At 43.5% G+C, this 13033-nt stretch overlaps 1 non-coding gene across 1 annotated transcript; it reads left to right on the plus strand.

Moving 5' to 3' along the window:
* The first annotated feature begins 9416 nt into the window (after positions 1-9416).
* On the plus strand, positions 9417-9484 carry LOC148021833 (small nucleolar RNA SNORD36). The gene has a single exon (XR_015694528.1). It is a non-coding gene; the product is annotated as a small nucleolar RNA SNORD36 (small nucleolar RNA).
* The last annotated feature ends 3549 nt before the right edge of the window (positions 9485-13033 follow it).

Genomic DNA, 13033 nt, shown 5'->3' on the forward strand with positions numbered 1-13033 from the left:
CAGACACCTTTCCAGCTGGTGTATGGTACAGAAGCAGTTTTTCCTGTTGAACTGGAACTACCCTCTTTGAGAGTGGCGATCAAAGAGCGTTTGGGGGATGACGATTCACTGCAACGTCGTCTCCTGCACTTGGAATGTTTGGACGAAATTCATAGGATGGCTCTACAGTGCATGGAAGCCACGCAAGCTCGACGTAAGGCTTACCATGACAGCTTCATCAAGCACAAGGAGTTCAAAGAAGGTGATTTGGTCCTAGCCTATGATTCACGATTTGGCAAGTTTCCTGGCAAGCTCCAGCAGCGGTGGATGGGCCCCTATAAGGTACTTGCAGTCAACCCTAATGGCTCTGTCCAAGTGCAGACCGTTGATGCCTTTGATGATCCCTTTCTGATTAATGGATATCGCCTGAAGAAGTACTTCCCTCCTTGGGGATCTTGACAATTACGGTCACTTGATCTTTTCCCTCGTTGGCGCGGCACTGTACTTCTTATGATGCTACTTTTGATAGCCGTTCTTCAATCATTTCTGATGAAGAGGGCGCAACCCTCTGTCCCCTCCAAAACCCCTTCCAGTCTTGATTTCTTATCCTCTATTTTCCACCAGCGACAGTGGCGAGGTGGGTTCTGACAAATGGTTTTTCTACCATTCCCTTGCTCAATTCGAAGAAAAAAAAAAAGAGAAAAAAAAACGTATCGGTTATGGGAGAAAATGACTTAGGTCCCTGTCATGCCGACCTATTCTTCGAGAAAAGGTGGAAACACCCTCGGGAATAGGGGAAAATAAGAAAAAGAAAAAAAAAACAAAGAAGAAAGAAAAAAAAAAACAAACAAATAAAAAAATCTGTTATCAGAGAAAAGGAAGCAATTCCCTGTCATAGCGGGCCTCGTTCCAGGAAAAGGTGGTAAACACCCTTGGGCGAGAAGCTGGCTGTGGAAAAGGTGGTAACACCCAGCAGTCCAGAAAGCGGATTCATTAATTGATATCCCTAGAATCCAATTTCGAAGCTGCCTCCCTTGGTACGCTGTATCCTGGGTCTTTCTGCAAAGTGACTACCTGTCCTCTAGCGGACGACATATTCCTATCCAACACAATGTTCGATTTGATGGCTACCTCCCTGGGTACGCCTCCTCAACAACTGATGACGCGATCTTCATCGACAACCCCTTGAGTGATGTGAGCTTTCATCCTAACCGGATGGGGAAGTGAGTATAGGCTGCCCCTCTATATCTATCAACTGAGAGTGAGACAGAGGGTGGGGCGAGAGACCAGTCTTTTCCCTTCAAATCGAATGAGAGGTGAGAAGTGTGAATGAAATGTTGCACGCACGGGATGGGCCTCTCAAAGCACAAAGCACAATTTGTTTCTGTGCACTGCACCATAAGGCTCCCTGGCCTTCCTTCTCGCACCGTATGCCGGCACAGGGCGGGATGCACAGTTGCACCATCAAATGCGCACAAGGCATACACCCTTTGCACAAGTGATTGTGAGGATTACATCAATGGGTTTTAGGAAAAGGCTGCCCTCCTGTATTTATCAACAGAGCGTGAGACAGAGGGTGGGTTGAGTTTGACTGGAGTTTCTTCAATCAATTACCGAGAGGTGAGATTGAGGGATGTTACGACACTTGGAGTCAGGTATGTTCCCGTTTCTCTATGCACCCACGGGATGGGTCTTTACCGTCAACACAAAACACATCACCCTGTTCTGTACATTGCACTGTAAGGCTCCCTTGCCTTTCTCCTTGCACCTATGCCAGACGGGTTGGACGCACTAATGCACCATCAACTGTGCACCCTGGCATACTCCTTCTACACCATTCCCCCTTGTTGATTCCTAAACCGGGTATGAGATATGGGTTTCAATCATTCTTCCTCAAGTGATATCAGTCATGGGGCGAGTGACTGATCTCTCATTCCAATTGAGTGACTGTGAGTTGAGTGCAATATCCCTCATCATCGACGAATTTCTTGCGATTCCTTCCATCAGCTACCTCCTTGGGTGCTGCCGCGTGGTCCCTGCCATGACGAACGTGTGCCGAGAAGATGCCTTGGTCCCTCCAGCGCCGACAACCACACTGGACGTGCCGTCGACATTCAACCTTGATTCTTGACGAAACGGGCCAAGTTTTTCTAACCCTACAACTTCTGTTTCTTAGTGATGTTCATGTTTTAAGTGTGGGGAAGTTAGTGGATGGTCTGTGGCGTGGTCCTAGGTCCCTGTTGTTCGGTTAACCCTATCCGTTAAGGTCTTAAGTGTGGGGACGCGTCCCTGCGCATCTACATTGCATATCCTTTGCATATGCCTTAACCTGCTCATGCATGTATACCATGACTTGCTTTTACCCTAATGGGGTTCCCTCCCATCCACCCGGTTATGTTCCACCCACCCTTGGGGCTATTTCCTTGCAGTTTTCCTTCATTCCCTGATTTTGAGGTCCTGCCATGTGAATGCACCCTACGTTCACTAAAGTCCCAATCCAACCTTATAGCCCTGTTCCTCCCTTTGAATTGACCATTTTTCCTTTTTACCTACCCCTGTTTCGGTGCACGGTTTTTGAGTTATTAATTTTTGAAGCATTTTACGCAATTTAGACGATTTTCCATGTGAACACACTTTTCTTGCTTCGGAACCGTGATCTGACATCATAGCCCTGACTAGTGCTATTTCCCTGACAGTTTTCCTTTTTATTCCGCATCATTCCGATACACGGTTTGTCCGTTCTTAATTTTCCGGTTTTTTAAGACTTTTTCGTGTGTATTTTTGACATTTTTCCATGTGAACCTGCCCTATTTGCATCGGAATTCCAATTTGATTTGACAGTCGTGTCCCCTGTGCCTGCCCCTACCTTTTTCCTTTTTCCTCCACCCTTTATCGACGTTCGGATTTTTACTTATTAAATTTTAAATGAGTTTTCGGGAGTATTTTTGGAGTTTTTCGCATATGAACCCCTCCTACTTCCACCGGAACTGCGTTTTAACATGATAACCCTGTGCCACCCCTTCCTGCGGACATTTTTCCTTCTTACCGCATGACATTCCGGTGAACGGTTTGTCCGATATTAATTTCCGATCCCATTTTCGGGTTTGTTTTTTGGGTTTTTCCTATGTGAACGTGTCTTATCTCAGTCGGAATTCTGTTTTGATGTGATAGGATTGTTGGGGACATCTTTTTGCACAGTTTTCCTTTTTTCTGCACCTCATTCCGCTGCACGGATCTTTCGATATTAATTTTTAAATTGCGTTTTTGGTTCGTTTTTTGTGTTTTTTGCACGTGACCGCCCTTTATCCCTCCCGGAACCCCCGTCCCGTATTTTCCTTGTTTCCCCCCTGTCGTCCTGCCCACTTTTCGTTTTTATGATATTTCGTTTTGACGTCCGGATTGGGAGTTATTAATTTTTCTTTCTTTTTACGTTTTTTCTTGCGCCCATTTTGTGCATGAACGCGCCCTTTTTTGATTTTACGAATCTCTACGCGCCTCGGTCGTGTCCGCGTAACCCGTACTGTCTTCCTCGCGCCATTTCAATCCCGTCACGGTAAATTTTTTTACCCCGTCCCGCGCATGTGCGCGGGACGGGGGTACCTACCCTTGTCCCCACCCTGCCCACCCCCTGTCCCTACCCTTCCCTACCCTTTCCCCCCACCTGCCCACCCCATGGCCCCCCCCACCCTTCCCCCCCAACTGCCCATCCCTTCCCCCCAACCGCCCTTCCCCCACTCGTTCTCTCTCCCTTTCTTTCCCTTCTTCTCCCTCCACTCCTTCTTCCTCCACCGTCTCCTTCCTCCTCCCTGCGTTCTCCCTCCACTCCTTCTTCCTCCACCGTCTCCTTCCTCCTCCCTGCGTTCCCCCCCACTCCTTCTTCCTCCACCGTCTCCTTCCTCCTCCCTGCGTTCCCCCCACTCCTTCTCCTCCCCCCACCCCTTCTCCTCCCCCCAGTCCGCCGTCTCCGCCCGCGGCCTCTTCCTTCTCCACAGCGCCCGCAGCCTTCTCCAGCGCCCGCCCGGGACCTCCTACTCCCTCCTTCATCGCGGCCGCCCGCGACCTCCTCCTCCCTCCTTCACAGCGGCCGCCCGCGACCTCCCCTTCTACCACCTCCTCCACCCGCCACCCGCGATCTCTCCTTCCACTCCCTTCTCCCCCCCCCCACTCCTTCTTCCTCCACCTCTCCTTCTTCTCCCCTGTCCCGCCGCTGAACACCGCCGTCGCCGTCGACTCCACCACCGCCGCCGCCGCACCTCCTCCTCTTCTCCTCCTCCCCCACCCACCACCTCCACCTCCAACCCACCTCCTGGTTAGTATTAACTCTAGTTAGTTAGAATTAACTGCACCATGGTTAATTAACCCCCACCATTTAACCTTAGTTAGTGATAACCTAACTAGAGTTAGTTCCCTACCCACTAACCTAACTAGGGTTAGTTTACCCCTACCCACTAACCTAACCCCTAGTTAGTTTACACCCTACTAACTTAACCATGATTAGTTGACTACCCCCACTAACTTACCCACAGTTAGTTGACCCTCCCGCTAACTTAACCAAACTCAGTTAACCCCCCCACCCCTTGACCCTAGTTACTTTAACCCCCTAACCCTAACTTACCCATAGTTCGGTTAGTGTTACCCTAACTATAGTTAACCTAGACTAACCTAATCATAACCTAACTTAATTAACTAACCCCAACTTAGTTAATTTAACTTAGTTAACTAACCTAACTTAGTTGATTCAACTAGCCTAGTTGACTAACCTAAGTAACTTAGACTTACCTAACTAGACTTAGGTAGACTAACCAGACTTACCCCACTAACCAGACTTAATTGACTTATGCTTAATTGACTTATGTGATTAATGTGATTTAGGTGACTTAATTAATCACTACATTAATTTTTCCATAAAAAAATTTTCAGAAAAATTTCTAAAAATTCCTTTTGCCTTTTGTCAATTTTTGGAAATTTGTCTGCTGGAAATTGCCTACCCTATAATTTCTGAAAATTCCACATTTCCTAAATTTCCCCCTAAATTGCCAAAAAATGTAGAAAATTCATTTAAAAAATTGTAAAAAATCCTCAAAAATTATAAAAGCATTCTAAAAAATTCCCCTCACCTACCTTGCTCATTTTCCATTTATTCAAACATAAAAAATCACAACTAAAAAAACTTTAAAAAAAAACCCACACAAACCAACTTAACACATCTGCTAAGGTGTTGTCATTGTTGTTTCATCAGTGATCTTTACTTTTCCTTTATTGGAACTCTTCCGTGCGCATTCCTACATTACATACACACCCATTCCAGGTATTTATTTTATGTGCTTTATTTATTTTTCATTTTCCCCTTAATCACCAATTAATTGTTAAAATGAACCCTTTAATTCACCCACCGTTTCCACGCGCATTCGCGCTAAATACACATTTTTTTTAAATTAAAATGAACCAGCCGTTCACTTAGCACGCGCTACGTGCGCTACAGAGGCACTTTAAAATTTTAATTAAAAATCAACCAGCTGTCACTTGAGCACGCGCTGGCAAAAAAGCGCTCCACATCACCTTAAATTATAATTAATGAATTGCATTTAGAGACCCAGTCGGGAATCGAAGTCCGGGAATCGCATAACTGCACCGTTTAACCTAATAATTGGTAATTTAATTTATAATAAGGAACCGCCGTTTTCTTGTTAAGGTTTATCACCTAATAAAAATTCACCCATTTTTAATAATTTATTAAAATCAACCCTTCATTAAATTAATTCCCCCCTCACTGCACTTAATCCCCTTTTTAATGAAGCGTTTCGTGGGATGGGTATACGCAATCCTTAGTGTTATTTTCCATGGTCCAGTCTTGGTTCTATCGCAGATGTCGTATTGATCTGTGTCGGATATGGTATGGTTTTGGTTTCCTGTCTTAGTTACGATTACGGGTACGGTATGCAGTTTTTTTTTCTTTTATTTCCTGATACGGGGTTCTGGGTGTTTGTCTGATGCATCGCATGAAGCTTTCGGTCGCATTTGTCTCAAGGTCATGTCAAATTTTTTCTAGGATGTGGTTTGCTTGGGGTTCGTAGGTCGAGTCACGTTTTCTTATTTGGTTATTCTCTTATCCTTGGTTTTTGTCTGTTGCTTTGCAGGCATTCTCTTTGATTGTCTGTGTTTGTGGTGTGTGTGTAACCATCTGAATGGCGCCTTCTCATGCTCCTTCCCCTATCCAGTACGTCCCATTAGTTAGTAGGGATTACTCGTCCCTACTTACTTTTGAGCCTCTCACGAGGCGGGACTTGCTGCTTTTGTGGCCACTCCTTTTCCATTACTTCCAGAGGATCCGTCCTTATGTGATGAGTTCCTGGCCTCTTACAGCAAGAAGACAGGAGTAGTCCAAGGCATGTCTATGACGTTGACATCTCGAGGCTTAGGGAAGGCTCTGTCTTTACCCTTCAAAGGCGAACCTTTTGTGACCACTCGTCAGCTCTTCTCTAATGAAGAGATTCTCAAACTGTTGTAGAAGCAGACAAGGGAAGTCCTTGATGTTAAGAAAGTGATAAACTCTTCAGGTGTTTCGTTTTCTATGATCACTGATCCTGTATGGAAGACGATGTGTCAGTTCCTTCAGGACAGGTTTATGCTTGCCAAAACGCCATCCCACTATTTGTCCAAAGAGCTTTTCATAGCTTCCAGGATGGTGTTGAAAGGAGTTGCTATTGATTGGAGCACATACCTCCTTACTAAAATGGATCAGCATTTTGTTAAAGTCACGAGGGGTAATGTTACCAATGTTACCTACGGATCATATTTGTCTGCCTTCTTGACCTATTCAGGTTTACAGAAGACTGTGCCTCCACCTCCTCCATCAGATCCAGTACCTCCTCCTCCACCTTCAGAAGAGTTAGCACCTATTGACATTGAGGATGATGATTCTCTGCCTCCCCTGGTCATACAGCGCAAACGCTTGAAGAGGGTAGCGGACAAAGCCCCTGCTGTACTTCCCTCAGTGCCTATCCCTGCTACTTCTGGCAGTGAACTCCCTGGGTATCTCACTTGCAATAACTTGTTCCGAGCACATAGAGAAGGATCCTTGGAGATCTCAGTTCCCTCCCTGAACAGTCTCGTCTCAGGAGATGCCATTCCTTTCCTCTGCAAGGATATTCAAAGTTCCATTGAGTTGTCAGTGACAGCCTGTGTTCAACAGCTGTACGCATCTTTCTATGAGGAGCTCATGCAGTCCAAAGACCAGTTGCATAAGGCAACATCTGAGTTAGCTTCTGCTAAGGATACCCTAGCAGATCTATTTAAGCAAATGGAACAGCAAACCCAACTGGTTGCCACTCAAAGCGATGAGATTTCTTCATTAAAGATCCAGTTATTCGAAGCTCAGTCACAGGTTACTAGCCTTTCAGCAGAGAAGGAGAGGATGTCCAGTGAAGCGCAAGAATTCCAAGTTCTCTTAGATGACAAGCTTTTACCTTTACAGACTGCTAATGACACAGTGGCCAACCAAGCCTCCCAAATCCAGCAGTTGCAAGATCAGCTTGCAAAGTCCCGCTCTGTTCCTCCAAGCCCTCCTGTTCCATTAATTCCTTCTCTTTCACAGCAGGACTTGGCTGCCCTACAGAGGCAGGCTACTTTGTGCCCTCTATTCCAAGACAAAGTGGAAAGATTGCAGTCCAGAATGGACTTGTTATGGTCTACCTTTGAGCAATTTCAGGACTGTGTCTTACCAGACCATTCTTTCTTTGTCCACTACCACTTACAGAAGTTGGTCTTCTACATGAAGCTTTCCATGATGGATTTACCTTTTCCAGAGGATGGCTGGAGTGGGGCTTGGTCTACTGAGTTGTTGACAGAGGTAGTTAGAATGGTCTTTGAAGATTCTGTCACGCCAGATACCATGTTGATGTCATACATGTATCTCCGAGGAGATTTGTTAATTCCAGATGAGGTAGATATGGCATGGTATGTGGGGGATGTGGTCTTACAGGCTATTCTATATGTCAATCATTTGGAGTTGCGCATAGCTGATATGTTCCAGAGTTATTCCTCCAAAGTGGCTGATTGTCAGGATAATTCGTGGCATCCCATGATTGATTCGGTGGTCCTCAATCAAAGACAAAACACAGCTCCTACCTTTGTCCAGAGTACTAACCAACTGAGGATGGATCTCTTAATCTATCTTTCCAAACATAATCCATTTGATGCTACCTTCTTTGATGCCTATCATAGACGATCTCTCTTGGGACCTTCTGTTCCTACCCTCCTCTATTACCAACAAATGGCTCACCGCTATGCTATATATATTTCCCTTTGTCAAACTAATTCCACAGTAATTTTACCACTTCTTTTCCAACCTTCAAATTTCCCTCAAATTCCTATTTTCACTTACTGTTCCTTTATTGAGGATAGGGTATTTTCGCCTTCTCCACCCTGTCCTTCACCCCTCATAAATGTACCCTCCACATTTCCTATTTATCAGTTAACACCTTTCCTTAGTGATTCCTTCCAAATTTCTGCCACTCCTTCTTTAACCTTTTCTTCCTTTTATGATTTTTCCTATCCTTCCCTACATCCACTTTCCCTTATTCCATTACCCTCTCCTAACACTTCCATATCTCAACCACCTCAGTTGGTTAGTGACTATGTCGGTTTTGATAATCAGATTTCCAGAAGAAGGGGATGGAGTTCGGATGATTGCCTTACAGGACTGCAGATTAATTGGCCAGTAATTCCAGGGGAATGGACAACTTCAAGTCAAGCTTATCAAAACTATGTTCATTTTGCCCAACAATATTCACAGTCTGCAGATCTCTCAGTGAGATTAACTGCTCACTTTGCTTGGTACCTGGCGTATATGCATAGGCACTCTCATACTGATTCAAAGCCTATTCCAAAGTTGTGCATGAATGTCAATGTTAGCATTGATTCCCAACAGCTGGAGATACTGTATTTTCATGCCCTCTGTTTGCCTAGCAGATACCTGGTCCTGTTGGAAAGGATGTGCTGTCTCCAATTTTTTCAAAATCCTCCTAAAAACTTTGTAGATGAATCCTTATCTATGGATTGATTCCGACAACATCAATCTTTTAAGAGGGATCATCTTCATTGATACCTTTCCAATGTATGGTGGAAGCTTTTAATGCCAAACTCTCTTTTTGAGGAAGTCATTCAGATGGTTGTGTTGTGTATTAGTGTTTGTGTTGTGAGTTCATTTATGTCAAACGAACGTGGTGGTTTCCTATTGGATTTCGTGTACGAGCTACGTTTTGGAGATTTGTAGAGATGGGGTCGTGGTTGGAGAGTTGAAGCTGATGCTGAAGAAGAAGAAGAAAACTTTTATATCCTTTACAAAATTGTGGTGATTTTTAGTTTGATAAGAGGTGTTAATTTTAAAAGAGTTTTCCTTTCTTTGTATTTTTATATCAGAAACAGGTTATAAGATGGGGTCGTGTTGGATGGATTCTTTTTGAAAAGATATTGAAGATCAAAGTTGAGCTTTTCAATGAACTTGCATTCCCTTTTTCCTGGGTCGCGAGGACGCTTCCTTATTAAGTGTGGGGATATGTTGAGTGTTGAAATGACTTGTTTTTTGGATGATTTTTGTTGTTTTTGAGAGCTGAATGGTTGATTTTTTGAGATGATTGATTGATTTAGAAGTGGTTTGAGAATGTTTTGGATGATATTGATTGTGTTTTGGAAGATCATGATGTTTGTTGATGGTTCTGATAGGTTCTGATAGGTTCTGTATACCTTCTGTTTTGCTCTGTTTTGGTCTGTTTTGTTTTGATTGTCTTCTGTAAGGAGGGATGAAGTATTGATTAATGAAGAATGAGATATTATGGAAGCTTATTGAATGTTTTGTGAGAGTTTGGAATGATTTGAGAATGAGTTATGAGGTTTTGATAACCTTCTGTAACCTTCTGTAGGTCTTCTGTAGAGCTTCTGCTTCTGTTCTAGCTCTGTTCTGGTACTGTTCTGTAGACTGTTCTGTAAGTGTTCTGTGGAATGTATGTGTGACTTTGGGGAAAGTTTTCTAGCCTTGGAAAGAGGTGAATACAAGTGCAAAAGAGCTGAAAGAAGTGGAAGAAGTAGCTGATGAAGACTCAAGAGAAGACTAGAGTGAAGTGACAGTAGTGAGCTGTGAAGAGACACTGTAATGGCTCTGGTGACCCTTCATATCAGACATACCTCTTGGGAGGGGTATCCACGATCTAAGAGTGATTATTGAGAGTAATTGTTGAGAGATTGTAGTGAGGATATGATGTATTATTGATGGAGTGTGTGAGAGAGAGTCAGAGATAGCCAATTCTACTAAAACAAAGTGATTGTATATGAGAGATTGAGAGAGAAGACTATGAAGATATTGAAGATGAATACTATGTGATGTATTTCCATTCAAAGATGGTGTACTTCTTTGCTTTCTTTGTTCTATTGATGGATTTTGTGAAGATGTTGAAGAATATGGTTGATTCTATTAAAATCGTGGGAGATTTACATGATGCTGCATGAAGATTTGTTATGCCTGGTGTTCTTTTCTTCATTGTGATCATATGAAACATGATAAACAAGCTTGTTGATGTTACAAGATAGATTTTCTTGCAAGAGAAATCCCTTTTCCTTGGTGTTCCTCTCGGGGCTCCAGTCGTGGGGTACACTGACTTTGATTATGCAGGACATGCAGATAGTAGGAAGTCCACTTCTGGTTGTGTGTTCACTTATGTTGGAGGGGCTATCTCTTAGATGTCCAAGGCGCAGAAGTATACGGCCCTTTCTACTACAGAGGCCGAGTATATTACAGCCACAAAGGCTTGCAAGGAGGCTATCTGGTTAGGCCGTTTGATTGCTGACCTTGGTATGACAAATGCTATGCCTACACACTACATTCAGATTCCATGAGTGCCATTCAGTTAGCCAAGAATCCAATCTTCCATGCGAAGATGAAACATATTGAGGTGAGGTATCACTTCATTCGCGAGGTCGTTGAGGACAGGTATGTTGACCTTGTCAAGATTCTGACTGAGCAGAATCCTGCAGACATGCTCACGAAGAGCTCAATACCGAGCGCTTTGCCTTCCTTAGGAGATTGATGGGCATTGGATGAGATGACGTCTTTTTCCTCATCGTATTGTACATGTGTACATGTTGAACTGTCTTTTCTTTTTTCTCTCTCACTGGGGCAGATTCGCCTTTAAGTGGGAGGTTGTTGGGGGGTAAAGGTACCTCCGCCTAGCCGCATGTGTATTACTACATTGACAGTACCCGCCACTGCACACTGTAGGTGGCGGGCGCCCGTCACAGTCACTTATTATTTATTCTTTTAGTGACAGTTTGAATAAAGGAAGGCCCAGCCACACATTGTGGTTGTTGGAGTTCCCACTTTTGAGTCTCTCTCTCTCTTGGCTCTTGCTCTCCATTCGCCATAGCTCTCACCGCCAAGCTTCTTCCTCCTGGGTTCCACTTCCCTTTCAGGTTGACACATGTACTTCAAGAGGCCCCAAGATCCTCACCAATGTTCATCAAATTTTGAGATTTCATGTACAATGAATTGCACAATTTTTCCAAAAAACTTTAAAATTTAAATAGTAAGGTTTAAAGCCTTGAAATTTGCAAAATTTTCAGTTATAAAAATGAAAAAAAAAGTTTGATCTAAAAACCTCTTCAAAATTTTGAGCTCAAAGTTTTTGTGTCTACTACCTTGGTCCTCCTAGACATGGATGGGCTAAATATTTTTTTGATGTGACTATCTAATTGCCTACATTTTAAGTTTGGGCTTTGTTGGTTTGTGTCGTGATTTGTTGTTGGTTCTTTATGTATGGGTATATTGATTTGTTACATTATTGCTTTGCATGCACTCACTTTTAGTAGACTTCTATGTGTAGGATTCATTGTAAGGTGATGTTGTTAATTTGCACCACACTTGAACATGACCTTGTGTTTTGTGTTTTTATGAGTTTGATTTGTATTGTGCATGTGTCTTTAGTTAAGGACGGCTCTCTAAAGGAAGAAATCATGAAGTGTGTGGTTTTTGGGTTGGGGGGGTTACATGCTCTTAGCTTCATGTGTTTGATTGCATGCACTCCGTGCTCATATATATATATATATATATATATATATATATAGAGAGAGAGAGAGAGAGAGAGAGAGAGAGAGAGAGAGAGAGAGAGAGAGAGAGAGAGAGAGATTTCATTCTAGTATGTTATAGTGCATGCAATCAAACACATGAAGCTAAGAGCAAGTAACCCTTCATGTGTGTGTGTGTGTGTGTGTGTGTGCGCGCGCGCGCACGCGCGCGTGCGCCATAAAGGATATGTAAGAACCAAAAAAACTAAGAACTTAAAAGTTTTTTGCACTAGAATTTAATGCAATTCTAATCTTGATTTGATCTTTGCATGCTTTGTGGATGTCACGATGCCATGGTAAAATGCCTTTACTGCAAGAGCCTTGCATTGCATAGTAGAATCATGTAGTCATATCAATAAACATGGCTTTACCAAAGACATACTTCACCTTTTTTAGCACATGAAAGAAGCAAGCTTTTTTGGGCAACCTCCAATTCTTGTTTCACATAGTCTATTTGTTTCTCCTTTTCTTCTAGGCATTTATCAAGCACCAATGCTACTCTTCAATTACCACCACCACCACATCTTACTTGACCCCTCCTCACATTAGCACAACAACAAATGGTACCACTAACATGTGATCTCTTTCTCCCCCCATGTTAGCTACTTCAAGTACCAATTTTGTGTGTGTGTGTGTGTGTGTGTGTGTGTGTGTGTGTGTGTGTTCTCTTCGCATATGTTGGGGACCAACCAGTGACATCCCCCTCAATAACATCTCTCTCACTCTCATATACCTTGGGGACCCATGGCATGCATGTCTCTCTCCTCCTCCCCTTAATAACACCCTCACACACAAACACACACACACATGCTCTCTCTCTCTCTCTCTCTCACACACACACACACACACACACACACACACACACACACACACACACACACACACACACACACACACACACACACACACACACACACACACACACACACACACACACACA

This window comes from Lygodium microphyllum, chromosome 17 (assembly GCF_053477565.2).
Source record: "Lygodium microphyllum isolate KBCC chromosome 17, Lygodium_microphyllum_v1.1.10, whole genome shotgun sequence".
Taxonomy (NCBI): Eukaryota; Viridiplantae; Streptophyta; class Polypodiopsida; order Schizaeales; family Lygodiaceae; genus Lygodium; species Lygodium microphyllum.